The sequence below is a fragment of the Podarcis bocagei genome, assembly GCF_964188305.1.
Source record: "Podarcis bocagei genome assembly, chromosome: 2".
Classification (NCBI taxonomy): Eukaryota; Metazoa; Chordata; class Lepidosauria; order Squamata; family Lacertidae; genus Podarcis; species Podarcis bocagei.
The window spans coordinates 5,819,479-5,845,579 of record NC_138126.1 but is presented as its reverse complement, the minus strand read 5'-3'; the positions used below and the strand labels follow the sequence as shown (position 1 = coordinate 5,845,579).

General features: G+C 47.1%; 1 pseudogene across 1 annotated transcript in view; it reads right to left on the bottom strand.

The window, feature by feature from the left end:
• Positions 1–25,899, bottom strand: part of LOC308578793 (alpha-2-macroglobulin-like) — a 56,732-nt pseudogene extending 30,833 nt beyond the window's left edge. The window contains exons 1-16 of the transcript XR_014013399.1: positions 25,783–25,899; positions 23,452–23,629; positions 19,362–19,539; positions 18,194–18,246; positions 16,685–16,705; positions 13,692–13,860; positions 12,155–12,239; positions 10,930–11,080; positions 10,089–10,203; positions 6,773–6,882; positions 5,170–5,331; positions 4,327–4,548; positions 3,149–3,212; positions 2,460–2,536; positions 1,766–1,936; positions 741–890 (exon numbers count right to left, since the gene is read on the bottom strand). The product of XR_014013399.1 is annotated as an alpha-2-macroglobulin-like (transcript). The remainder of the gene's footprint in view (positions 1–740; positions 891–1,765; positions 1,937–2,459; positions 2,537–3,148; positions 3,213–4,326; positions 4,549–5,169; positions 5,332–6,772; positions 6,883–10,088; positions 10,204–10,929; positions 11,081–12,154; positions 12,240–13,691; positions 13,861–16,684; positions 16,706–18,193; positions 18,247–19,361; positions 19,540–23,451; positions 23,630–25,782) is intronic.
• Positions 25,900–26,101: the final 202 nt, after the last annotated feature.

Sequence of the window (26,101 nt, the reverse complement as noted above, 5' to 3'; positions counted from 1 at the left end):
TCTATGCATCCCCGGTCCTCAGTTTATCAGTCCGGCATATAACTGGAATGAAACTCAGTTTTTTAAAATTGTTGTATGCACCCCAGTCTCTGAAAAACGAGAGACTCCAGAGGTTCTAGTGGTTATCCAGAGTCTGACATCCTTGAGAAAGGAAGTGTTTTGGAGATATATGGCCTTGCCCCTGCGATTGAGGGGGCCAGAGCCATACAACGTCAGTGTTAAGATAGTCCATTCCACCTTAAGAGGAACAGGCTGTTGTGTGTCACATGTCTGTTTACTTTCCAGCACAGCTTGCTGGGAACTTCCATTTGTGTATAGCTTTTGCTTATGCTGTTTGCTTGGACACGAAGGGGAGCAGACATGTTTTCCTTTTGTCCTGATGCTGAATAAAATGCCTGTAAATATGTTTTACACAGCCTCTAATCTGCCCTTCTGTTGCGAAGAGTTCTTATCTCTGCTGAGTTGCGTGCCCAGCTTCTGAAGCTTCTGAAGCTCTGGGTCGCAGATTCATGCTGCACCAAGGACCGGAGATTGCCCGGCTGCCGGCCAGTGGGCTGGAGCCAGCTGGGGGCCTGCCAATTGCCCCCGTTCCCTTGGATGCATCCCAACAGTCAGCACACCGGACACACATGCCACACGGCTCATGTACATGGCATCAGCACACCCCATGGCACGGAAGCGCAAAAGTGGCTCTAGAACTGTTACCCTTGAAGGCAGCTTCAAAAGCAGATTTGACTCACAGTCTTAGGGGACATCTCAGCTTCGGGCTTCAAGAGAAAGACACTCTTATCGACAGCATGGACAGCACAAAGGGAGCCTTTGGAGGCAGCAAGATGGAGGTGAGTTTTGCTGGTAGGGAGGCCTTCAGCATCAGAGAACCGCAGATTCACCTGGAGGCATAAAGGGCATTTGAAAAAATTGTGAAAGCAGGTTATTTATTGGGACGGAGTGATTTTTGAAGCTGTTGTTAAAGTTGCAAAACAATAAAGCACAGAACGGAGCAATGGATAATTTCTGAAACAACAAGGGGGTATCAACCAAGGCATGGTGGAGAACAGCAACAACTGGGAAAAGGCAGACATAACATTTTACAAGGACAGGAAGAAACACCACAAAATAGTTGTCACACACAGGAAGAAAAAGGATATAGTTGGGGTGCCTCACTTGTAGATTTATAAATCATTTAATGTGTCACCACAAATGGAAGTTATTAATATTGCAGTTGATGGATAAGGGATTATTATTTTGACCGGAATGTAATTGAAATTAATAAGATTTTGGAACACAGAAGTAAAGAAAATCATCAAACCATCAAATCTTGCATCCAGGGGGCCACCTAAATTATATAATTTGGTATATGAATGATTGGCTGGGGAAACCCAGCCAGATGGGCAGGGTACAAATAATAAACTTATTATTATTATTATTATTGCTTTTAGTAATTGTATTGCAATTTGGTATTGTTATAATGAGGCTATTATTGGATTGTAATTGAAAAATTCATAAAAATTATTATAGAAAGGGCATTTGAAGAGTTCATTCTATTACATGACAGCACAGAGATAATCCCTTCTGGGATTTGTTTTCTCAGCTTGGGTTGCCCTCCTCAGCTGCCAACGAGTTAATATTCTGCTGGTCCAACTGGAAAAAACGGTGCTCTATGGACTACCAAGTGAGAACTTTGGCAAAGGTTTATGCCGGAGAGGGAAGAGAGAGCCTCGTGGCCATGTCTGCCCTGGGCCTCAGAGAGTCCCCACAACCTTACCTTGTTTGTGAAGCAGTTCTCCACGGTGAAATCTGCTGAATGGGCCACTAGTTCTCTACTGGGCAAAATCGTGTAGAGAAGCAAACGGGCCAATGGAGCAGTGTCCATGTCAACAGAGAGGTCCAGAGAAAACACCCCTTTGGCTGGTAGATAACGAAATGTTAAAATAGACTAGAAATGATCCTTGCATAGTTTTGCCCCTAACAACAAATCTGCCCCTAGAAACAAGCTTTCTGCTAGCAACAGGTCTTCCCCAGCAACAGGGTTTTCTTAGCAACAGACTTCTTTATTAGACAGGCTCTGAAGGAGGAGGTGTGGTTGCTACTCTGCTCAGATGGCTGCAGAGCAGGGAGGGGGAATGATTCTCTGTACAGTGGTACCTCGGGTTAAGTACTTAATTCATTCCGGAGGTCTGTACTTAACCTGAAACTGTTCTTAACCTGAAGACCACTTTAGATAATGGGGCCTCCTGCTGCTGCCGCGCCGCCGGAGCATGATTTCTGTTCTCATCCTGAAGCAAAATTCTTAACCTGAAGCACTATTTCTGGGTTAGCGGAGTCAATAACCTGAAGCATATGTAACCTGAAGCGTATGTAACCCGGGGTACCACTGTACATAGTTTTACTGTATTTTCCTTAGGCCAGCAGTTGTATAAGTTGTAATGTTAATTCTTCCATCAACACTTAAAGCAGACCTGGAATGTGTTTATTCCCACAGGTGAGCTGAACTGAGGAAGATTATTCTGGGAGACTTTCTGAGTGACACTGCTGACTGAAAAGGGAACCCCAAATGACTGGCATAGCGCACTGACACAAAATTCCCAAGGAGGAAGAGAGGGAGGAAGAGAACGATTACAATTCATGAGTGTAAAATTATATTGTCTATGAGTATAAAATTGAGGAAACTCTGAAACATGTCATGCAAGAACCGCAAGGGCACATGGAAGCATATGTGGTGGCACTGTACTAAGGTGTGGGTTTACATCATGGGTAGGCAAACTAAGGCCCAGGGGCCGGATCTGGCCCAATCACCTTCTAAATCTGGCCCGTGGACGGTCCAGGAATCAGCGTGTTTTTACATGAGTAGAATGTGTGCTTTTATTAAAATGCATCTCTGGGTTATTTGTGGGGCCTGCCTAGTATTTTTACATGAGCAGAATGGGTGCTTTTATTTAAAATGCATCTCTGGGTTATTTATGGGGCATAGGAACTTGTTCATTTTTTTTTCCAAAATATAGTCCGGCCCCCCACAAGGTCTGACGGACAGTGGACCAGCCCGCTGCTGAAATAGTTTGCTGACCCCTGGTTTACGTTATCACCTTGGTTTATTTAAAATTTGAAAGGTCCCCAAGAATGGAGGAAATGGGAATAGAGTGCCACTTACCTTCTCTGTTCTCCACAGGCAGAACATGGGTCCCTGATCGCACAATGTCCCCCTTAGCCATCACCTGCATGGAAGGCGGAAAACGCCTGATAAAAGTATAAGAACACAACAGCCTGCTAGATCAGGCCAATGGTCCATCTATCTCAGCATCCTACTCTCACTGTGGCCACCCAGTTGCCTATAAGCTGGAGGAGAATGGAGGAGGCAAACATCTGGTTACACTGATATGTCAGCCGTTCTTACACACAGGGAGCCAGTAGCTTCCAGAAACAATCTCTCTCCTGGTAGTACAACATGAATTGCCATTACGCTTGAGCCTATCTTTGCAATTAGAAATCAAACAGTTTGGCAGCTGAAAATGGATTTGAATGAGCACTATTCAAAGTCCTTTCCTTAAAAAAATCAAAAACCAGTCAGTTCACAAAGGCCTGTCAGAATAAAACAGCTGGCAGACGGACGACAAGGGAGCCAGTCTAACTTCTCTATGAAGAGTAATAATAATAATAACTGTCAGGTGCGGGTGGTGGTTGCTCGTGAGTAACCAGGCAGGACTCTGACCTGTCTTTTACAGGTTTTATTGTGCAAACTATTTACAATGCAGAACCACAAAGTTCATGTCCGTCTTAGTCACTTGCAGAATCCAGGAGTGGCCCCTTCTGGCTTCTCCCCCAGCATAAGAACTTCGGCACCCCAAGCCACCACCACCCCTCTTTGTGTTTCACCCCTCTGCGCAAGCTGGGCGATGGAAGTGGCATGCGTCCCTCCTGACCAGCCTGGCTAGGTGAGGCGCTGGGGCTCTCAGCAGCACCCTCGAGCCCTTTCCTCGCTTGGCTGGCCCCTTCCCCTTGTTCTCCACTGGAGGTGTGGTTTTTCCCACCGCTGAAGGAGGAACTGCTCCTCAGGAGTTTTGGAAGTTCTCTGTATCCCTGCGGCCTCCCGGCCTCCCTGCCCTGTTCCAATGGCAGTCCCCTGATGATGATGATGATGATGATGATACCCCGCCCAACTGGCTGGGTTTCCCCAGCCACTCTGGGTGACTTCCAACAGAATATTAAAAATACGATAAAACATCAGACATTAAAAACTTCCCTAAATAGGGTTCCAAACGTTGGGAGCAGCCACTGAGAAGGCCCACTCCCAATTCCCTACCAAAGAAAGCCTACTCTGTCCAGGCTTACCAAATAGAAAAAGACTATCTCCTGCTCTTTTACGACAGCTGAATTCAGAATATAATGGACCCGGAGCGTCTGAGTCTGACCACAGCTTAAGGTCCCAGGAACACGCTCAATGTGGAGGTAGCTTTGGCTTGGTGAGTAAAAACGCCCCGCTGAATGAGATGTGCCCTGGTGTTGGGGACTGATCCAGCCTTGTTCACACGCAGAGTTCGATTTATAAGTTGCCTGGCAAACAGAAAGAAAGAGGAAAATGGCGGGTGCTCAGGGACTGGAGAAAATAAATCCTTGTTGTCCCTGTATTAGGGAATCATTGGTGCCTTGGGGACTATGAGATCAACTTTGTGATATTACACCAGCTCGAGATTCATCTCAGACCTATTTGCATGCCCAGAAACCAACACACACCTTTAGGAGACAATAAGAGTCAGACGTATCAACCCAACAGCCATTTCTGCCATCACATACACAGTCCCAGCCCTTGGGGGTCTTTTTCTAGTCCCAATACATTTCCTGGATTCAGAAATGGAAATGAAATTAACAGGAAATGACAAACCCAGAAAAGGTGATGAAGGAGAAAGAGAAAAGAAAAAAGTAGGAGCCACAGGAAACTGAATCTCAAAGCATTTTTTAAAAATTCAACCGATCCAATTGATATTGGAGAGGTTGGGCGGCCATCTGTCATGGATGCTTTAGCTGAGATTCCTGCATTGCAGGGGGTTGGACTAGATGACCCCTGCAGGTCCCTTTCCAACTTTAAGACTCTTACGATTCTATGATATTCCCGTGTTTTGTGCTTGCGAAGAATAAATCTGCCTTATTTAGTTCTCAATCCCCTTGAACGCTCACCTGGATCCTGAGTTCAGGAGCTGTGAAGTTATCAGTGTCTATGGAAAAACGGGCTCGTCCCTGGTCATCAGTTACGTACTTGGTGCTGGTTCCAGTTAGATGTACCCTAATCTGAATTGTTTCATTGGCAATTGGCACTTTGGCAGCATCCAAAAGCTTCACCTAGCAGGGCAAAAACAATACATATAGCAGTTTGGTCTGATGATGATGATGATGATGATGATGATGATGATGATGATTACAGTGGTACCTCTGGTTGCGAACAGGATCCGTTCCAGAGCCCCATTCGCAACATGAGCAGAACGCAACCCGCGTCTGCACGTGCACGGGTTGTGCTTCTCCGCTTCCGCGCATGCGCATGATGTAATTTTGAGCGCCTGCGCATGCGCTAACAGCGAAACGCGGGAGTAACCCTTTCCAGTACTTCTGGGTTGCTATGGGGCGCAACCTGAAAAGACATAACCTGAACCGAATGTAAGAAGAGGTAAGGTAAAGGTAAAGGGACCGCTGACCATTAGGTCCAGTCGTGACCGACTCTGGGATTGCGGCGCTCATCTCGCTTTATTGGCCGAGGGAGCCAGAGTATGGCTTCCGGGTCATGTGGCCAGCATGACTAAGCCGCTTCTGGCGAACCAGAGCAGCGCACGGAAACGCCGTTTACCTTCCCGCTGAAGCGGTATCTATTTATCTACTTGCACTTTGACGTGCTTTCAAACTGCTAGGTTAGCAGGAGCAGGGACTGAGCAACGGGAGCTCACCTCGTCGCGGGGATTTGAACCGCCGACCTTCTGATTGGCAAGTCCTAGGCTCTGTGGTTTAACCCACAGTGCCACCCGCGTCCCAAGAAGAGGTATGACTGTATAAAATTTTATTTATACCCCGCCCGCCCTGGCCAGGGCCGGGCTCAGAGCAGCTAACACCAAATATGAATTTCAATAAAACATAACAGAAAAAAATACAACAACAAACAAACAGTTAATTAAAATACGGCTTAAAATACAGCTTAAAATGCAGCCTCATTTTAGCAGTAGCCCATATGAATTGGGAGGGAGATGAGTGGTGGAGCTAGCTGTTCCGGCGCCCAGAGTGGTGTGCACCTGGGGGCGGGGCTAGCCGCCCACAGGGGTGAGGTGAACGTCCCGGGGACAGGGTGAGCATCCCAGGGGGACGAGGCAAGCATCCCAGAAGGTGCACTGTGCTGCCACCCGCACCGAGCATCCTGGGGAGTGCGTGTCCCAGGGGTGTGCCACCCGCGCTGAGCATCCCAGGGGGGTGGCACAGTGATGTCACCACCCTCGGGAATGACACCCGGGGGGCCACACCCACCTTGCTCCGCCTCTGAGGGAGATGGCTGTCTGTAGGGGGAGTTCTATAAGTTCAGGTGGGTGAGGATGGAGATGAAGGTTGAGGACACACAAATTGCACCAGGATTCCAGAGGTGGCACCTCAGAGGTCGGAACTGGAGATGAGGGGTGGGGGCTGAATTGCTAACCACCCTGGCCCATCCATCCTCCTGTTCCAGTGCGTACAGGGAACATTTGTCTTTAAAACAAACATTCAGCTGTGGGGTCGTGCGCAGTGGGGATCTCTCAGCCTGCCTTACCTGCCCAGTAAAGGGGATCCCAGGCTTGTAGTAAGAGTCCACATTCTCAAAGGTGATTGTGCTGAGAGTCGTAATGATCATGGTGGAAGCCGTGCCTGTCAATTCCACCCCTGCCAAATAGTCAAAGAGAGGTAGGTACATATAAGCACACATGGTGGGACTGCTCAGAGGTGGCTGAATTGTGGAATAAGGCATTTGCTGAGATCTCTTTGGTAAACAAACAAACAAACAAACTGCTACTCTATCTTTCCACCTGGCAATTTTGAACCTATATGGAAACAGAATGGGATTTGAAAAGTAAATAACTTATTTCTCATCTCTTAAGAGCAGCTCAGGGCTGTGTTGCCAAATCCGAGAATATCCTTAATCTTAATATTTGGGATTTCTGGTGTTCAAGGGTTTCACAAATTGCCCATCTTGAAAAAGTACCCAAAGGGCAGAGCTTGAATCAATAATTTCTTTCTGAATTTCTTTTCGATATGTGGCATGATTTTCTTATGCAAATATTCTTATACAAATATTGAGGCACATGGTTGGTGCCGTTTGCATATGCAAATGTCTGATCTATATGGAACCTTTATTCTCAATAAAGATGGGACTCACAGGTGGAGAATACTTTTATTTTTATAAATCTTTATTATTGTAAAGGGTATCCGTATAGGAGATAAAACTTTGTTATCCTTTTTTGGAGATGTGCTGTATCTTTGCATTTCACCCTTCTAGGCTGTGACGCTTCATGGTTTGCGTTACCAATTCTTAGTTTTCTTTCTTTTTCTTATGTTTGCACTCATTTTGTTAACAAATCAATAAAAAAGTAAAAGGGGGAAAAAAGGAAGGTGGGTAAGCGAGGGAATGTTCTGTCCCTCCTGTCTGCCCTCACAAGCTCCATTGCCGGCTTCTGCTTTGCTTAAAATGCTGCCCTTCTTTTGTCAGGCTAGACAATTTCTCCCTTTTGGCCAGTAGCATTGTCTACCCATAGTGGCAGGAGCCTGATCCTTTCAATGGGAGAGGCCAGGGACCATAATAAGCCCCTGGACCTTGGTCCTTCCTTGGTTCACACATACCTGTGCCTAAAAGTACATGAGCTGGGACCTAGGGCAGCTCTGACAGTATCCGTATAGGAGATAAAACTTTGTTATCCTTTTTGGAGATGCGCTGTATCTTTGCACTTTCACCCTTCTAGGCTGTGACACTTCATGGTTTGCATTACCTGTTGGGATTTTGACTACATGCCATTCTGTGTGTCTTCCTAGGGAGGTGTATCAGTCTCCTTCATTAGTAACTTATAGCCAGTGCTTTTTTTTCCTTAAAAAAATGTTTAGGAGTATTTTCATTTTGGCTGCTCCCCCTCGCCCCCTTCCTGCCCCCAACCCCTGGACGAGGGACTCGAGGCGGCAGCGGTGGCGCTGAGAGGACGGGAAGGCCCCCAGCAATGCCAGGGTTGCTTGAGCAAGGAGGGGCAAGCACTCGCCGGCTGGCACTAGCCCGGCAAGAGGAGGAAGAGGAGGAGGAGCAGTAGCGTTGCCTCCACTGCTGTGGTGCTCACGTGGGGTTGCTATGAGGAATTATGAAAAAATGAAGCAAGCCATTGTGTCAGCCATTGTTTTGACTGGGTTTGAGTCATGTGACATGATTTCTGATCAATCCAAGCCTCTACATCTCTGCCCCATTTTCTCTATGCCTGACAGTGACGTACACAGACTGGTTGCTTCACCAGGCATCCTGAGTACATAAAGATAGGAGGTAGCTTTGATGTAACTTTTGTTAATCTTAGGGTCAGGAAACAGAGTTCACATGCAGGTGATAAAAATGCCTGTCTTTCCTGTTTACTGCCTGTTTATGACCTCTGGGGTTTGCTAAATGCATTCCTCCTTGGTTCCTGTTTTATTTAGCCTAAATATGTATGCATGCTCAAGTAGTTATTTGTAGTTAAGAAGCTTCCTCTGATCTGTTTTTTATGATTTAGTATTTTTATTTTCTTATTGTTATTATAAATTTTATTAGTATTTTCCACACAACAACACAAAACAATATCAAAAAATAACAATACACAAAACACAAAAACTGACATTCAAAAAAAGAATTCCATATCTTACAAGTTAATAATATAAACACTAAAAAGAAAAACAAACATTGACTTCCACCAATCCCACAGCACCTCCTTTACCTCTCATTGTGTCTTCCTGTTTTCCTTTTCAGCTTCCTCTGATCTGACTTTCTTCCCACATGGGGATTTTTTGAAATGCTCAGAGGAAAGCTGATTGGTTATTACAAATGCTGTGTTAAAGTTCTTTTGTTAATAAAAACGGCCTGGGCCAGGGAGTGGCTATCGCACTTGCTCCCAGAGTCTTGCTGGTCAAGCCTCGTGTCTATAGAATTAATCAGGATCCAGTCCTTCTTTTGCCTTCAGAACCCATACACCATGGCCGCCCCAGACTCCCTTGCCTGGGCACCAGCAGAGAGAATGACAGAGCTCCAGTCTGCCCTGCTACTGCGAAGACAGCTGGCATGTCGGTTGGTCCATCGGTCGGTCAGGGCAACCCAAAATGTTTAGGGGTACGCGTCCCCCTGCATCCCCCCGGAAAAAAGCACTACTTATAGGAGACATTGCAAGACCAACCCTGTTTGTCCTAAGCATTTGTCGGCTGAAAAACCTGCCCCTGAAACTGTTAGGTTTTCAGAGCGGGTGTGAAATATACTCTGAATCAAGACTGGATTTCATGCTCTTTATTCAGCTCATAGTGGTGAGGAGGAATGGAAGTTCCCCCAGAATGTCTGCTTTATATACATTGTTTACACAATGGGCCCCACGTGATTGGCTAATTCCGGGATTCACCTGTAGGCCAATCAGGTTGCGGATTCACTTCCACCTGGAGCTGGATTGGATGGCTCCTGTGGACCAATCAGACTGCTGCATTCTGGACCCTATTGTTCTAGGACCAATCAGACTGCTGCATTCTGGACCCTATTGTTCTAGGACCAATCAGACTGCTGCATTCTGGACCCTATTGTTCTAGGACCAATCAGACTGCTGCATTCTGAATCCTATTGTTCTAGGACCAATCAGACTGCTACATTCTGAATCCTATTGTTCTAGGACCAATCAGACTGCTACATTCTGAATCCTATTGTTCTAGGGCCAATCAGACTGCTGCCTTTTGGATCCCATTCCACTCAGTACATAACAGGGTGATTGCTTTTAGGAGTTTTGAAACGTTTCCAGAAGATTTTTCTTAGCTGAATGGCTTTAAAACTGACATGCTGGGCTCCTTTGGAGGACTGGTGGGAGATAAATTTAATAAATAAAATAAAATACCTGTGCCTTCCTCTTCGATCTTGCCTTCCACCTTTAGGTTCATCTCATATCCCTCCCGCTTCAGATGAAAAATCTTGGTTTTCACCACCTGAGAGAGGCAGCCATGCCCATTTGCCTGAACCGGAAGACAGAGAGTTGTAGCAGCTACCAATGAGAATTGTTTCATTACACAAAACAAGGTGTTTGAGGTCAAGCCAGTCAGGTTCACACAATAGCCACTGATCTAGGCACACTCATTCATTTATATCTGTCCGTTTATACAAGGCGAGTAATATTTCAAGAGGAAAAATCTGGACATTTGTTGAGCTTTCCTTGGGCAATCGCCAAAAAAGTTGATGATCACTCGCTCTCCCCCCAGTTATCTGACATCACCAAGCAGCCCACAGCAGATCGAAAACCAGAGCCAGAGCTGCCAGTACACGAAAAAATACACGAAAAAATTTAACAAAATTTAACCCCCCCCCCCAAAACTAGGACATTTGCTTTTTTTTTTTTTAAATCCCCCCAGATGGGCATGTAGGCCCCCCAGATACTTTCTGGACAAAGGGATCAAATGTTCTTCAGGTTTTTGAAGAGACTTCAGTGAGGAACAACAGGCACCAACAAAATGAGCAAATATATATTCCTGCAGCCATATCCACCATTTCAATCATTTTAGCTTGTCTGATGGAATTATATTTCCCTCTTCTTCTGCTGAATGCCATTCCGGGGTTTCTCCCAGAGCCTTGGGACTCCCCTTGAGTAAATCAGGATGAATGCCCAATTAAAACAGGTCACCCGGGAAGGCCAACTCCCCAAAAGTATTTTAAACTTCATTTTCAGCGTCCGCTTTGGGTCTCACCTCTCCACTGAACTCTTCACATATTCCTTCTGACGCTTCTCTGTGACAGCCCCCTCCGGAACTGGAATAAACATGCCAGCCTCTGTGTTCATTATATTTCCGGCAAACACGGACCTTCACCTGCCCAGCGACAGGCTTCCCGTACGTGTACCTGTAGTCAGGAAACAGCCACAGCATCGCTTGAAAGATGACATCAATATACAGTGGTACCTTGGAAGTCAAACGCAATCTGTTCTGGAAGTCCATTTGACTTCCAAAATGTCTGGAAACCAAGGTTCTCTTATGGTGGCAATGGTGAGAGGTTCTGGAATGGAGTTCAAGGGAGTTCTGGGTGAAATAAGCCCGGCATAAGCGGCCCAGCATTGTGAGGAATTCAGTGCAACTATGGCAACCAAAAAAACAAAGATCATGGCCACTGGTCCCATCACCTCCTGGCAAATAGAAGGGGAAGAAATGGAGGCAGTGAGAGATTTTACTTTCTTGGGCTCCATGATCACTGCAGATGGTGACAGCAGTCACGAAATTAAAAGACGACTGCTCCTTGGGAGAAAGGCGATGGCAAACCTAGACAGCATCTTAAAAAGCAGAGACATCACCTTGCCAACAAAGGCCTGTATAGTTAAAGCCATGGTTTTCCCAATAGTGATGTATGGAAGTGAGAGCTGGACCATAAAGAAGGCTGATCGCCGAAGAATTGATGCTTTTGAATTATGGTGCTGGAGGAGACTCTTGAGAGTCCCATGGACTGCAAGAAGATCAAACGTATCCATTCTTAAGGAAATCAGCCCTGAGTGCTCACTGGAAGGACAGATCGTGAAGCTGAGGCTCCAATACTTTGGCCACCTCATGAGAAGAGAAGACTCCCTGGAAAAGACCCTGATGTTGGGAAAAACTGAGGGCACAAGGAGAAGGGGACGACAGAGGACGAGATGGTTGGACAGTGTCCTTGAAGCTACAAACATGAGTCTGACCAAACTGCGGGAGGCAGTGGAAGACAGGAGTGCCTGGCGTGCTCTGGTCCATGGGGTCACGAAGAGTCGGACATGACTAAACAACTAAACAACAACAACAACATGGCAATCATTCCATCGGAGCTAGGGTGGTGCGGCCAAGGCTGGTGAAGGGGATTGGAGGAGAGGTTAGCTGGTGCTAGCAACATCACCCAAGTTCTCAATTCACGTGGTCCCACATCTCTGGGAGAGAAGCCCAGGCTGCTTTCACTTACAGGCCACAGACGGTCACTTCGAGTTCCTCAGCCAAAAATGTTATCTCCTTGGGTGCCTTCACCAAAACTTTGAACTTGGGCAGCACTGTAAGAAGGAAAGGAACACGGGGATGAAAAACAACATAATCAGCCTGAGCACAGAAAGGAGGCAAATGCGTGCAGCATTAACACCCCACAACAGATTTTTTTTCCCCATTAGGTTTCCAGGGAAGCCCCAAAATCAGAGGTGCAATCTTCTCAAGATTGGGGGGCCCAACGCGACATTCTGACATCAAGCGGGTGATCTCACAAGGAGCCAGGGGCAGAGCCAAACACCCTCTGAACACTGAGGGAGTTCGCCCCCCTCAAAAAACCCCACACATTTTGGGGGGGGACGACGAAAGTGCCTCAGTCCCTAGGAGCTGGCGCATGTGCCCCAAACTAAGTTTTGGATCCAGCACAGAGCAGTGGCGTAGCGTGGGGGGTGCCAAGGGTGCCGACCGCACCGGGCGCAACATCTGGGGGGGCGCGAGTCCAGAGGGAAGGGACAAGTTCCTTCCTCCGCCGGGCTCCCCGCCGCCACCGCCAGCCTTGCGCCCTAGCGCGCGCGCCCCCCGCCGTCGCTGTGGCTGCGCTCCGCTCACTGCTCGCAGGAGGAGCAGCCGCTGCAGCAGCGCCGACGCCGCCACCGACGCCTGGCCGGGCACGGGCAGCCTCCGCACCCTGCCGCCGCCGCCATCCCCTCGGCCCAGCCACAGGCGGCGGCTGCTTCTGCCTCCATCCTCCTCTGGGCAAGCAGCGTTGTTTGCGCGGCAGCGCCAGCGGCAACTCGCAGGTTAGGGGTTGGGGGGGCGCAAATTACTTGCCTTGCCCCGGGTTAGGGGGCGCAAATTACTTGCATTGCCCCGGGTGCTGACAACTCACGCTACGCCGCTGGCACAGAGCAAGACCTGTTCCTGTCTCCAGCCCCCAAGATCCGCCCTACTCACACAGGCAACTCTCCCATACCCAGCCACCCATGTGAACCAGGAAGTGACCTCTCCAGACAACGGAACAACTCTTCATGTTTTTGTGGCTGCGATCTCCTGGCTGTTAGGCAGATGAATGTGCATGCATACTCCTTCCATTTCCCTCTGTGCAGCCCTGGGCACTGGCAACTCATGCTACGCCACTGTTTGCGGGGCATGGGGAGGCAGGGCGGAAGAAAGCCCTGGTGCACTTGCTTCCAGTAGCAGGACCAGTTCGCTGAACCTGGCCATAGGGCCAGATATTTTGGGAAGCTGTTCACTATGCATTTGCACGCCTCTCGAGCTATCTAAGAACCCAATTTTGCATGATCCTTTTGCAGGCTTCTGTCTATGTTTCAATCCAACTGGGCACAATGCAGGCCAAATCTTTCCAAAGATTTCTTCCGCTGGTTTCAAAACTGCACTGATCTGTCAGTTTCTATCAGAATTCCTGAGTGGCGCTGCCAGTGTGCAAGAAAATACCCCCTTCCACATGCTGTCCTTGACACCACGTTCCCCAGACCAAGCGATTCCTCTCCTTCCTTCCTCACCGTATTCCTTCACCTCAAAGAGACGTTCCGCCTTGTTCCCGGAGGCTTTTTGCACCACCACTTTGTAGGTGCCTTGCGGGGGCTCAGAGGAAAGTGGAAAAGAGAGCTGGATCAGGCCCATTGTCTGCTCCACGTTGGTCCACTGCAGCAAGCGGTTCCTCTTGGGGTCCTGGGAGCCACAAGAGAAGAGGGGGATCACGGAAGAAGCCGTTTGTCAGGGAATGGTCTGAAGCAGAGTATGGGGGAGTGCATTCGCAGGCAGATCAGCTTTCCTCAGAAGAGGATCTGGAGCGGGAAGATTCACACACCCACCCTTGTTTCCAGCGAGCTCAGAAGCAGGGAGAAATAGTGAGCAGCTTTGGCAGGAGTTATCTAGCTATGAGATAACGACTAGAGAAACAGAAGGGAGGGGACAGATAGCAGAGATGTCATTAGAGAGTGTGGGGGACCCTCCTGTTGGGATTTTTATCGATCCAAGCTGCTCCAGCGAGTGGTACTATGATTGTATACATCACGTGAGTGTCTGAGAGAGCGTGAGAAAGGAAGTCTGTATTATCTCTTCCTTCTGAGTACTGTTGGAAGTTTAGTTTCACTTCTGTGTGTGTTGCAGTTTTGTACTGGTGTTCAGAGAGCACAGACATACTGATGGAGTCTCTGTATATCAACTGTAAATAAATTAGTTTAGAACTACAAACTGAGTCTTTCTTCTGCTATGATATGCCAGAAGACTGATGTGCTCTTTTCAGGAGAGGAGGGTCACCTATCACCGGTCTCTCTGGACTGAAGGAGATTTATAGCCAGAGAGGACCACTGGAGAGACGCCCCAAAGACTTGGGAAGTTGGCAGCCATGCCCAGGTGTTTTTCCAACACCTCCCTCCCCACAAGCTAGGAGATCCAAACATATTTGAGAACAAAGGATGCAGAGAGGAGGAGGAGGAACTTCCTGTTGGAGCCTATAGCGGAGGACAGAAGGGAGGAGATTTAGAGGAGCCAACTGCTCTCCTTGGGGAGGGATGTGGATTTTGGCTTACAACCTGATGCCTGAATAAAAAGGACTATAAAATATAAAGCACTCTTTAATTCTTATCTGTGAAGTTACCAAAGGGGGAGGCAGACTCTCCACGCATGACACCGCTCAGGTTGAAAGCTGGGACGGGGTCTAAGCTGCAGCTGCCCCAAAATGGGACCATGCTGAGCCATATCAGTGTTGATATTTTCACCCCTCCCACTGACAGAATCTCCTGATCTGATGTTTTGAGAAAGGAGGGGGCGGAAACTGCTCTTCTCCTCTTCCGCTCCTGGCTGACTGCCTGACTCTGTGTGTGGAGAGAGTCTTGTCTACGTAGTGACCAGATGGCTGAGTGGGAGATGTAACACTTAGGCAAGCCAGTAGTTTGTTAGTTTGTAGTAGCTATTAGAAATAAAGGGATACGGGTGGCACTGTGGGTTAAACACAGAGCCTAGGGCTTGCCAATCAGAAGGTCGGCGGTTCGAATCCCCGCGACGGGGTGATCTCCCGTTGCTCGGTCCCTGCTCCTGCCAACCTAGCAGTTTGAAAGCACGTCAAAGTGCAAGTAGATAAATAGGTACCACTCCAGCGGGAAGGTAAATGGCATTTCCATGCACTGCTCTGGTTCGCCAGGAGTGGCTTAGTCATGCTGGCCACATGACCCGGAAGCTGTACGCCGGCTCCCTCGGCCAATAAAGCAAGATGAGCGTCGCAACCCCAGAGTCGGCCACGACTGGACCTGATGGTTAGGGGTCCCTTCACCTTTACCTTATTAGAAATAAAAGGAGTTATGCTTCACAGCAAGCTTCCACGTTATTTATACTCTGCCTGAGTCTGGTGCTCACAATGCACAGTTGTGGGTCCCGTGCGCTGGGACCTGTTTTCCAGGGTTGGAAGGTCTCAGGGCAGAACCAGTTATTGAGCCCAGTTGCTGACATTGGTTGAAAGGCATACTGACAATCAGTGGTTAAGAAAACCTGTGGCTCCTGCAAAGGCTTCCTGGGCTATTGGTATCTGGATGGATGTTTGAACACTCTTAAGGAGGTGGGGGCATTGCTAACCAAGGATGGCAAAACAGACTGAGGTCTATTTGAGGAACCACGAAAACTAGTTAATTCCCCAGGAGAGGGGAAAGTGGGCAGGAAAAGATGCACTTCTAATGTCTTCTAAGCAGTTTGCAAGTACAAAATCAATTTTAAAAGTATAAAATCAATTCCAAAAGCCACACATAATTTAAAATACACGTTAAAACAGTCCCTTCAAAAGCACTAACAATATCCATCATGGTTACACCCCAGAGATTATAGTTCCATGTTTTAGTCTCATAAATCTGTTATGGGGTGTTAATGCATCCGCAGGAAACAGCAGCAGGAGACCCTTTCAGGTGGTTCGCAATCTAACGGAACCACCTTCACCATCAGAGCCTGGTAAGGACCCCAAGATCTCCTGCAATGATTTTGCAAAGTCGCCCAGATTCGGAAAGAGGTAGACTCCACCGTGGGAAGAGGGCCTGGGCAGGAGAATGCTAGAGTCCTGTCTAGCCAAGTTGCGTGGGTTCAGTTCCAATCTGTGACCTCCAAGGATGTCGACAGGCTGCTTGGAAGAGTGAAATATTTAAAAAAAACAAATGATGATGATGATGATGATGATGATGATGTAGCACAGGAGAAGGTCCTAGCCATTTCCCTCATGGGCCAAATAGTCTTTTCAGCCGCACTTAATGGTCCCTCCAAAACTGCTGCCGGGTTTTTTCTTTTGAAGAACCCCACAAAGGGGTTGCAGGAAGGGATGAACTTAGGCGCGTAACACTTGTTAAGGATGGCAAAATTAAAACCCTCAGGGGATCTGAGCAGCTTATGGGGAAGCTATGGAATGAAGCAGCCTCTGGATATTAGGAAAGGTGGTCTGAGTGGGGCAATATAACAGCTGCTCTGGTGTGATAATGAGAGGTGGTGGAGTAGAGGCGGGGAATTAGACACTTACCTGGATGTAAACCAATGGAAACTGTGGAGTAAAAAAAAGAGGGGGGGTCAGAGACAGCAGTGAATGGTGTTACCCCTCCCAGCACCACACAAACCTGCTCCCACCTTGATTTGTTTGTTTCCAATATCTCTAAGCTCCTTCACCATAATTCACCAGTTAATAATGCTGGATACCCAGCTGAAGTCTAATTTATGCACGAAGTGGTTAATGTCATAGAGTAAACTGTCCTGCCAGGCCTAGGTAAGTCACTCCACTTCACTTTGGGAGGAAGACTTTTTGTCCTATTGTTTTCTTCATTCTACCATGTCAATCCCGGCCTGTCAAAAGGTCTGAGCTGGTTGCTCCAAGCTCACAGTGAATTACTTTTTTTAAAAAACAAAGCCATCCTTGTGTTCCTATATAAACAATTTAGGAATTTTCATCACTTTGGAACTAGCCTGTAATAATAATAACAATAATTTTATTATTTGTACCCCGCCCATCTGACTGGGTTGCCCCAGGCACTCTGGGCGGCTTCCAACATATATAAAAACACAATAAAACATTGCACGTTAAAAGGTAAGTCCTACTGTCTATGTTTTCTGAAAGCTGTATGGAAAAACACATGAACCTGACCTTTGCAGAGTTTGTAAGTAAACCATTTTTAAAGTGTTGCCTTTTTCTACACTAGGGGAAGTGGAAAACTTTGGAAGGAACTTAGAAGGGCATATTTAAAGCTTATATTTCCACGCCTTGAATTGTGTTGTGATTTTAAATCTCTGCAGGGGTTTCCTCATCAAAGAGTACTTGCTCCTAACCTGGATCTTTGCATAAAGGAATTCTCCTGCTTGTACTCATTTTTCCTTGCCAATCAACAAATAAAACAACTCATCAATAAAAATAGCATGGTGCTTACAAGAAACAAAGGCCACAGCTCAAAGCATATACATTCCAATCAGGTGGGCAAGTCCAGTAGAGAAGGGCTTGCTCTCCCCAACTGGGGAAGAGTAAAATGCCCCCCTGGGGTATGTTGTTGTTCTAGTCAAGCAATCTCTACCCTCCAGCCCTGATGCTGCCAGGCCTGGTTCTGGCAAGAACCCTACAGAAGGGGTGCGTGTGAGATGGGTGGAGAGGAAAGATGGAAATAAGCCCAAGCATCCTTGCATTACGAAAGTCCTTCCTCTGCAAACATGCAATGTTCCATAACAGCAGCCACCTCATCCCAACCTTTGGATTCGGTTCTAGGAGATTTAACATACTTCTCCAAACCTTGACGTTCCCCAGAAGCTGCTAGTCCCCACCCCCTCGTGCGCATGCATGTTGCTGTTTCGAGCTTTATGAAGATCAGCACTTGCAGCCTGAACATCGGAAACAGAGAGGTGGATATGGGGGGGGGGTGCCATGTTTGTTTAACTAACTTAAGGGCAAAGTGTCCCATCCCTCTTTGTAGGCCCAAAAGTCTGCATGGATCGAAAGAGGTTTACCAAATGTTCCAGAGACCAGCATGGCGCACGTGATGATGAAACTCACCGTCTCGTTCAAGGGTCGGAAATCTTCGTCCACAGACATGATGCGGAACCGAACTATGAAAGGAAGAAGGAGGGGAAGGATTTACATGTGACTCTGCTACTCTGTGTGTCACAGCTCAGGAGCAGAGCACATGGAGATGGTACTCGGTTCAAACCCCCTGGAAAATCTCTGGTCAAAAGAGGAATGTTTGGCAGCTGATGCCCTGGCAAGTGAAGCAGTCAAACACAACATTTCCTGTTGCCTAGAGTAGACACACAGGGGAATCTTGCTTCAGACAGGGAGGACTGCCTGTCATACCTGCTCTGGAGCATCCTCCCCCTGTGTGTGAACAAGTAGATGGGTGTGACCCTACCAGACCCTATAAGAGGGCCCGCCATGCAGCCATCTTCCTCTCTTTGGCTCTTTTGCCATCTTCCTCTCTGCTGGCTCTTAGCCAGCAGCACACGGCTCATTTTTACAAAGGATGGAAGCCACGAGGTAGAGAGTCTGAGGCCTAGCTCAGAGACTTCTTTTCTCTACAAATGTAACTGTAACCACAAGATAAAGCCTGCCTTCAGATTACTGCTGTGAACTGAATGTAAGTACAGTCATACCTCGGGTTGCAGACGCTTCAGGTTGCGCGTTTTCAGGTTTCGCACCATGCCGAACCCGGAAGTACCGGAACGGGTTTCTTCCAGGTTTCAGTGCTCAAGCATGCGCAGAAACACTATATTGCACTTTGCGCATGTGCAGAAGTGCTGAATTGTGACCCGCGCGTGCACAGCCGCGGTGCTGCGGGTTGCGAATGCTGCGGGTTGCGAACGTGCCTCCCACACCGATCATGTTCGCAACCCGAGTGTCCACTGTAAACCTTACTCTTACTTTTAAAGAAGACTGCCGTGTTATTATTATTTTAAGAGGGGAAACTTACCAGGAGCAATTCAGACTGGATTGCTTAACTAACGAATCCATCAACTTGCTTCCAACAATCTGCAAGGGAATGTGCTTTGCTGCTTGCTCACTAGCGTTAGTCAGGACGGGTAATATTTAATCAATATATCCTCTCCTACTTTCTTCAACATTCCCACAGCAAGAAGGGTCCGCTTAATAAAAAGTATTTGGAAAAGGGAAGCGTGATCTGTAGGGGATTCTCCCACTGTCACTGCTGCGACTGCAGCCTCTCACTTACCTTCCTGTCCTGGCTTGTAGATGGGCTTGTCTGTCTGGACAAAGACCAGGCTCTCCGGGTTCCTGACCAGCACCTGTTTCCGTTCGTGGGATACAAACAGCATCCCCCTCCAATCCACTGCCACCTCCACGGTGAGCGTGGCCTCAGAAGCCTCGAGAGAGTTACTCAATCTGGGGACCTTGAAGAGGAGGGAGAAGGCAGAAGGCAGGAGCATTAGAGAAGAAAAGTCACTCGATCCAGGGACAGTCCACATACATATTGGCCTATTCCGACCTCTTTTTACTGAATGGTGACACAGACCATTCAGAATGTACAAAGATTCTTCACAACTGCGAGCAGGGCAGTGGGGTAGGGCAGGGGTCAGCAACCTTTTTCAGCAGGGGGCCGGTCCACTGTCCCTCAGACCTTGTGGGGGGCCGGACTATATTTCGAAAAATAATAATGAACAAGCTCCTATGCCCCACAAATAACCCAGAGATGCATTTTAAACAAAAGCACACATTCTACTCATGTAAAAACATGCTGCTTCCCGGACCGTCCGTGGGCCGGATTTAGAAGGCGAATGGGCCAGATCCGGCCCCCGGGCCTTAGTTTGCCTACCCGTGGGTAATAGTAACATTGTTCACGCTCTTGCTGCACAGAAAAAGCATATTGGTTCCTGAAATTCATTCTGATTGTACAGATAAAATATAACAGATAGAATTCTACAGGATGTGTTGCTCGTGTGTGAAGTCAGCCACGATCCAAGGATCCCCATGTTGGGGCGTGAGCTCATGGGTTTTCTTTTCTTTCTGCAGCAGAGTTCCTTTTACAGAAAACTTTTCCTGCATCTTTTACTTAGTGGAATTCCCATTACAGGAATACAGGAATACAGTCATACCTCAGGTTAAAGACGCTTCGGGTTGAGCGATTTCAGGTTGTGCACTGCACCGAACCCAGAAGTACCGGTATTGGTTACTTCCAAATCGTGCTTTGCACATGCACAGAAGCGCCAAATCGTGGGTTACGAACGCTGCGGGTTGCACGGATCATGTTCGCAACCCGAGCGTCCACCGTACACACCATTTGGTTCTGTTTCTCAGAGCCTTTATTATTTACAAAACTTCACACCGGTCAAAAACAAATAAAACAACATGATCCTTTTCTCTTTTACCCATCCGGCCAGAGACCTAATGCTGACTCAGTCACATACCCATTTACACTGACCCAGACTTAGAAGAAGAAGAAGAGTTTGGATTTGATATCCCGCCTTTCACTCCCTTTTTAAGGAGTCTCAAAGCGGCTAACATTCTCCTTTCCCTTCCTCCCCCACAACAAACACTCTGTGAGGTGAGTGGGGCTGAGAGACTTCAAAGAAGTGTGACTGGCCCAAGGTCACCCAGCAGCTGCATGTGGAGGAGTGGAGACGCGAACCCGGTTCCCCAGATTACGTGTCTATCGCTCTTAACCACTACACCACACTGGCTCTCTTAGTTGATCATATGCCCTAATAAGGACACCTGTTGATCATATGCCCTAATAAGGACACCTGTTGCTGGGGAAATTTTCTGTTGCCTAGCAACTTGTTCAAGACCATTTTCAAGTTTCTTCTAGAACATTCCAACACCCCAGGCATGCACCTCCAGTTGGTGGAGATGTCAGGCGCCATTGTGGCCCCCAGGTGGCTTCATTTGGTCATGAGGGGCCAACAGCCTGGCTAACTTCGAACGCCGGCCCAACTCCAATGGGAGTTGCAGTCCAAAGGCTGGTGGAAATCTGCTGAATTCCTATGCCCCACAAATAACCCAGAGATGCATTTTAAATAAAAGGACACATTCTACTCATGGAAAAACACAGTGATTCCTGGACCGTCCGCGGGACGGATTTAGAAGGCGATTGGGCCAGATCCGGTCCCCGGGCCTTAGTTTGCCTACCCATGGCATAGATCAATGGGTTAGTGCATCCAGGTGCCAGCCAGAAGGTTGGTTGTTCGAGCCCACCTTGGGGCGGCTGTGGGCGGAAGAAGAGGACTGCACCATCGATTTACAGCAGGGGGTTGAGGGAGGTCACAGTTCAGAGATAGATGAACGAGAGTTGGGAAGTATTAGAAGAAGGGAGAGAGGAGACAGAGGCAGAGCTGACACGTTGTCACTGGAGAGTATTTCTGACCCTTCCCCTTCTTCCAGAACATAGCATTGATTAAGAGCGGAGGAACAACAGAATCAGAGACATTTGGCCACATGCAGCCACCGTAAAGGGAGATGCTGTTGCTCAGAAGGAGGAGCCCAGTTGGCGCAACGCCATTGTCAGGGCTTGTTGCATTCTTTGGTCTCTCGCTATTATGAATGAATAAACTCATTTAAAAAGTCTATGCATTTGTTTTCTTTGGCAAGTCTTGTCCTACAATGCCTCTGGGTTGTGGTTTTTTAACAAATGTCAAATTTATTCATGTATGCCACAACAGCGGCAAGAGTCTTGATAGCACAAGGATGGAAGAATGAGGAAACCCCGACAAAGGAACAATGGCAAGAGAAATTGATGAACTATGCAGAACTGGCGAAGTTGACATCCAAATTGCGAGACAAGGACAACTGTGACTTTAAAGAAGAATGGGAACTTTATGCAAAGTCTTTAAAAAGACAACAAAACGAATTGGACTCCTTGGCAGGTTTTGAATAAACATACACAAATTTATTGATTGACAACATGGTAGCTAGGTAATATAAGAACTGATATAATTTTATAATATGCAGAGAATAACATGTGCTGAGAAATCAGAGAGAGGAGCTGAAGGACGTCTGGGGGGGAGGGGGGTTTGATGGGGAGTGGGGGGAAAGGGGGGACATAATGAATATGATGTGTTTTGATATATTGTTATGTTGAAATTGTATATATATATATACAATTTCAACATAACAATATATCAAATGATATATGATATATATATATATGAGACTCTGCCTTGTTTTTTCTGCTCTTGCTGCAGCTGAGGGAGGAATAGCTTTCCTGAAGCCTTGACACCCAGCTAGTTTGGGAGGGATAGGTAATCCTTGGGTTGACCAAGAGCAGGGCCACCAGGTTGGAGGGCTTCGGATCAAAGGCCACAGGTGGGGATGGGCATGGTCCTCCTTAGGATGGAGTCCAAAATCCTGGAGAGGTGCTGCCAAGTCAGTTCTGAGCTGGACAGGCCAGTGTTCTGACTTGGGATACGGCAGCTTCCTACGAGACCACAACAATCCTGCTTTTCCTTGGAAAAATGCCCAGACATCTTGATCAGCAACAGAAAACAAAATGGTTGCGCGTCGAGGTCCCCAAGCCACCCCTAAATAAATTCACCCTTCACACCATAATTTTCGTTTAAGGTTTTTGGCATAATTTTAGCCACAACTTTATTAAAATGCAAACAATGTGAGTGGTTGCTGAGGCATTGGTTACGACTACCTGTCCCTGCCCAGGGACAGAACTGACATCCGCGAGCCTGCAAAGTCAGTAAGGGAAAACATTTTATGGGGAGTAGACAGAGCTGGGTGCCAGACCCTCACCTCTCCCCAAATGCTCCCAGGGGCTCTTGCGTGGCCCTAGCCCCCTTGACAGGGGTGCGGACAAAAGCATGGTGAGCCCCTGGATTCCTTTAATGGAATACCCTTGCAGCAACAGCACTGGAGGGGCAGGCACAGCCAATCCATACCCCTTCACCAACCAATTTTTCCTAAAACCAATGCCTAACCGCAACCTTGCAAGTTGTGACAATTTGCTACGCAGTAGGCAAAAACCAAACGGCACCAGCCAAATGGACAAAATTCCTACCAGGCCCCTGACCCAAAAGCAGACGACCCCATGACAGGCATAGCAAGGTCAAACGCTTAAAACACCCTAAAATTAGGGAGGGTGGGCAGCTGATCCGATGCTCGCAGCGAAAAGAGGAAGCAGTGAATATATTCAACCCAGGCTGTCACTCAAAGGCAACATCAACTCTCCAAAGCAACCTGAGGAGTCCAATCACACTTTGGGCCGACCCAACCAACTTGCCCAGCAACAGGGGTGTCTGGTTAACCCCACCGCAACCCGTGCTCCCCATGAAGGAGAACATGCTTAAGTGAGAAAAACTCACCTGGAATGGGATGCACTGGAACGGATTTGTCTTGGACACCACATGGCTGGTGCGAGTCTCTGCTAGATTTTCCAGGGTGATGTTCACCGTTACTGACTTGTTCAGCTGCGTCACATGGACACAGATCTTCTCGGAAGTTTCTGCCTGGAGGACGAAGGGTACCAGCACCAAGTGATGCCTGGGGGGAAAGGGGAATGAGGACATAGAATCATAGAATCTTAGATATATTTTTAATCTTTGTTGGAAGCTGCCCAGAGGGGCTGGGGAAGCCCAGCCAGACGGGCCGGGTACAAATAATAAATTATTATTATAAATTATTAATATTAGAGTTTGATGGGACCCCGAGGGTCCTCTAGTCCAACCCCATGCATTACAGAATCTCATCTAAAGCCTCCATGACAGATGGCCATCCAATCTCTGCTTAAAAACCTCCAAGGAAGGAGAGTTCCCCAGGGAGACCATTCCACTGCCCAACAGCTCTTGCTGTCAGAAAGTATATCTTAGCAAGCTTCCTTTCAAGCTTGCTAAGATATACCATTTGTCTGATAATAAATGCTGGAAGTGCAAAGAGGCTGAAGGGACATTCTTTCACCTTTGGTGGACTTGCCCAAGAGTGAAGGCCTTCTGGGAAATGATCTACAACGAGTTAAAAAAGGTGTTTAAGTACACCTTCCCTAAAAAACCGGAGGCCTTCCTCTTGGGTATTGTCGGCCAAAAGGTGTTAAAGAAGGATAGAACTTTTTTCATGTATGCAACTACAGCAGCAAGAATTCTTATTGCCAAATATTGGAAGATCCAAGATTTACCCACACTGGAAGAATGGCAATTGCAATTGATGGACTACATGGAGTTGGCCGAGATGACTGCCAGAATCCGAGATTTGGGAGAAGAAGCAATGGAGGAGGACTGGAAAAAATTCAAGGACTATTTGCAAAAATTTTATAAGTTATATGAACTATAAGATGCCGCATGACTTGGAATGTTAGCCGCAGCAATGAGAGTGGAATATATAAGAAATTGGATAATACTATTGAAAGAATCAAAGTTTAAATGGTTAAAAATGATAATATGTTTTGCTTTTAGAGTAAATGGATAATAAGGGATTTAAACTTAAATTGCAATTGAAAGTACAAAAGAAACACATGAAACAAGGTTATAATTTGCTGATAAATTTATTGTTAAGAATGCACTGTGCGGGAGATGTGGGGAAGTTCGATAGAAAGTTGAAATAAGTTGTTGAAATGGTTTGGTTTTCTCTTTTTCTTTTCTTATCTTTTCTTTTTCTTTCTTTTGTTCTATCTGTAATTGGAAAAAATGCAATAAAAATTACTATAAAAAAAAATGAAGGGACCCCGAGGGTCCTCTAGTCCAACCCCATGCATTACAGAATCTCATCTAAAGCCTCCATGACAGATGGCCATCCAATCTCTGCTTAAAAAACTCCAAGGAAGGAGAGTTCCCCAGGGAGACCATTCCACTGCCCAGCAGCTCTTGCTGTCAGAAAGTTCTTCCTAATGTTGAGTTGGAATCTCCTTCCTTGTAACTTGAAGCCATGGGTTCGAGTCCTACCCTCGAGAGCAGGAGAAAACAAGCCTGTTCCTTCTTCCATGTGACAGCGCTTAAGATAGCTGAAGAGGGCTATGGCTCATTGCAGGTGGCTACAACCCATGTTGTTTTGTTTAAGATGAGACTTTTATGTCCCTTCCAAAATAACGGAAATGCAATAGCACGCAGAGTAGCACCAAATACAGCAAGAGTACTATTAGCCCAGAAATGGAAGCAAGAAGAAATTCCGACGAAAGAAGAATGGCAGACAAAATTAATGGACTATGCAGAATTGGACAAAATGACAGGAAGCGTTTGAAACCTGCGGGACCAGAGATTTACAGAAGATTGGAAGAAGTATATGAATTATTTGAAGAGCAACTGTAATCAACAAATTACACTAGTAGGACTACAAGAAGTTTTGTAAGGAGAAATATACAAAGTGTTACAAAGTAGAAAAAGATAGAGATACTGGTTATAAGTTTGAAATGTAATAGGGAAAATAAGAAATGCACGCTAAGATTGGAAAATTTTCAGACAGGGCTGATGGAAGTCAAAAACATTGAATAAGATGTAAACGTATGTTTAATTATTGTTGAAAATGGGATGTTAAAAAACTAATAAAAAGAGAGGGAGTAGTGCCAAATAGAAAAGAAATGTGGTCCCTTTCCAACTCTACAATTCCATGGTTCTAATTTATATAATTAAGCGAATTTTCTTTCGAGAAGTTTGTGGAAAGCATAGGGAGAGAAGGGGAAGGGGAAGATGTCCAGGCAAGCAGCTTACGGCATTGGTGCCGAGATGTCCCCCTGAAGAAGGAGCAGCAGGAAGAGAAAGGCGCTGGGTCCTCCAAGGATCTGGCCCTTCCCCATCATTCAGCCGTGGGCAAGCGAGATGGTGGCGGCTGCTGCTGCTGCTGCTGTTGCTGCTCCCACATCGACCTTCATACTGGCTCTCTTTGCAAGGCGGAGGAGATAAAAGAGGCCAGGGGGCTGGGACTGTGCTGGAGCAACAGGGAAGGGAAGCTGCAACACCCCACAGAAGGTGCCTTTGCCAAGCAAACAGAGTAAAGAGGTCACTGGCAGGGCCTCCTACGCAAGGCAAC